This window comes from Mesoplodon densirostris, chromosome 2 (genome assembly GCF_025265405.1).
Source record: "Mesoplodon densirostris isolate mMesDen1 chromosome 2, mMesDen1 primary haplotype, whole genome shotgun sequence".
Taxonomy (NCBI): domain Eukaryota; kingdom Metazoa; phylum Chordata; class Mammalia; order Artiodactyla; family Ziphiidae; genus Mesoplodon; species Mesoplodon densirostris.
The window spans coordinates 188854281-188857330 of record NC_082662.1 but is presented as its reverse complement, the minus strand read 5'-3'; the positions used below and the strand labels follow the sequence as shown (position 1 = coordinate 188857330).

The window sequence follows — 3050 nt, the reverse complement described above, 5'->3', positions numbered from 1 at the left end:
TTTGCTTCATATCCAGACTATGATTTTCTTTTTTTGTTTTAAAGATTTTTTTGATATGGACCATTTCTAAAGTCTTTATTGATTTTCCTACAACATTCCTTCTGTTTTATGTTTTGGCTTTTTGGCCCCGAGGCATGTGGGATCTTAGCTTGTCGACCAGGGATCAAACCTGCACCCCCTGAATTGGAAGGTGAAGTCACTGGACCACCAGGGAAGTTCCTTGTCAGCACTTGTAAAAATCAGTTTTCCTTCTACTTCCTCTGATATCTACCATGCTTTCTTTTCACTGTATGTTTAAACCTTTTTTTCTTTTACTATAATTTTAATGAGGTTTCAACAGAGAGATTAAATAGATTGTGCTCGGTCTGGCATTTTCTACTGGAAGTACACATTTTATGCTGAAAATTTTCAGCAGTTTGGTGCTCACTTTGGCAGCACATATGGTAAAATTGGAATGATACAGAGAAGGTTACTGTGGCCCCTGCACAAGGATGACACGCAAATTCGTGAAGTGTTCCATATTTTTTGCACCCCAATGTTCATGGCAGCACTATTCACAATAGCCAAGACATGGAAGCAACCTAAGTGTCCATCAACAGATGAATGGGTAAAGAAGATGTGGCACATATATACAATGGAATATTACTCAGCCATAAAAAGAATGAAATAATGCCATTTTCAGCAACATGGATGGACCTAGAGATTATCATACTTAGTGAAGTTAGTCAGAAAGAGAAAGACAAATATTATATGATATCACTTATACATGAAATCTAAAAAATAATACAAGTGAATTTATTTACAAAACTAGAAACAGGCTCACAGACAAAGAAAACAAACTTATGGTTACCAAAGGGGAAAGGCTGAGGGGAGGACAAATTAGGAGTATTGTATTAGCATATACACACTACTATATTTAAAATAGATAAACAACAGGCACCTACCACATAGCACAGGGAACTATATTCAATATCTTGTAATAACCTATAATGGAAAAGAATCTGAAAAAGAATCACTAAGCTAAAACTAAATCACTTTGCTGTACACCTGAAACTAAAACAATATTGTAAATCAACTATATGTCAATAAAAAAAATTTTTTTAAGAAAAAAAATTTTAACAATTTGTACTCTTTAGAGGTTTCCCCAAGCCTTTTCTCCTCCATCTGCCTGCTAAGCCTGGCTCTTCACCATCACAATTGAGATTTCTTCAATTTCTCCATACATATGATTCCTAAATTTCTGTATGTGGCCTTATTTAATACTTAACCACACTCCTGTGCTATAAGTACTATTATTATCCCTACTTTATAAATGGGGAAGCTTAGAGACAGAGGAGTTAAATTACTTGCCCAATAACTCATAGCTAGGAAGCTACGGAGACAGAATTTAAACACGCTCTTAACCATCACTCTGTATGGCTTCATCCTTTCAACTCAAACAATCTAATTTCTATGGTCAGTAAAGGTGAATAATTCATCTTAAATACCTCAAATATAAAAATTAGTTAACACACTACCATCTCCTCTGATTATGCATTCTTCTAGGACTACCAGTAATTTTGATTTACTGACAGCATATGTTTTGTTTTCATGACATTTAGCAGGAATATGCCATCAATCAGCCTTTTGTTTTTCCCAAATCTGAAAATTCATTCCAAAAGAGTTTCATAGAAACTCTTAATGATTGAAAATCATGGTTCTGCTACTATATAATGCTGAGAATAATAAATACTATACTTATGGTGATTAATTATTAAATCCAGCTAGGAATCACAGCCTTCCTAAGGCAAATAATTATAATGACACACAATAATGTTTAACATCTATGATGGGTACTGAAGTTGGGAGTGTGTTAATGCATGTCAAAACAGCAACAGAGATTTTATACATCATAAGAAAATAATTCTGAGAATTTCTCTAAGAGAAGTAACTGTTGGTCAAACTAATGAGCATGAAATATTTACTACCAGAAATCTAGGTATCCTTCCTGATCTATCTTTTAGGACCCTGCATAGAAAGTCTCTTCCAACCCTAAAATTTTATATTCCTATCCACCCAAACGCTTGTGGGTATGGCCAGGATGGGATGAGATAAAACAGTAAGACTGGCTTTGGGGTCAGACGATGTTGAGCTTAAATTCCGGTTCAAGGTTCAGCTACCTATGAGCTGTGTGATCTTGGGCCAGTTATTTCCGCTCTCTTAGTTTCCTTATTGACATAATGAGAGAAATACTATCTATTTTAGGTAGGCAATTAGGAAAAGCCTCACAGGAGGTGATATTTTTTGCAGAGTCCTGCATGACATAAAGGGTTGACATTTCTAAGAGATACACAAAATCTCAAGCTCATAAAGGGAAAAATATATATAATTTCTTTATACACTCTGGGTAACCATAAACTGTTTTCCAAGTAAAACAACAGGCCTAGAGATAGTTTCCATAACTAATAAAGAGCTCACATAAACCAGTAAGAAAGGGAGTAATCAAATATATTTAAAGTGGGGTATAAAAAAAGCAAGTTAGGAAAAAATACTTATGGTCAATGAGCAGAAGAAAAAAAATGTCCAACTTCTCTCTTAAAATCAAATATTATCAATTAAAAATCTAAGAGATATGATATTTCACATATCAGAAATTTTTTAAAATAACAAAAAACTGATGCTGCCCAGTTCTAGAGAAGATGTAAAGATCACTCTCATGTAGGTTGTTACAATCTCATTAACATTTAAAATGACATATTTTTTGACCCAGTAACCCCACTTCTGGCAATTTGGCCTGTAGATTTACTTTCACAGCTTTCCAGCATGTACAAAGATATGTATTATAGAAATTATCAGTGATAGCAAAAAAAAAAAAGTAGCAACAATCAAAGCTTTATCAATAGAAATCTGACTAAAGTATAGTATATACATATGATATAAAAGTCTACAAGAATTAAAAAAATAAGAGATATTTTTTAGATCATCTAAATACTTAAAATAGGGACTCCCTTAAATGTATAATTAATTTAGGGGAATCTGACCCTTTTACAAGGCAGAATCTTTCTATTCAA

General features: G+C 33.5%; 1 non-coding gene across 1 annotated transcript; it reads left to right on the top strand.

The window, feature by feature from the left end:
* The first annotated feature begins 419 nt into the window (after positions 1-419).
* Positions 420-526, top strand: LOC132484700 (U6 spliceosomal RNA). The gene has a single exon (XR_009531262.1). It is a non-coding gene; the product is annotated as a U6 spliceosomal RNA (small nuclear RNA).
* The last annotated feature ends 2524 nt before the right edge of the window (positions 527-3050 follow it).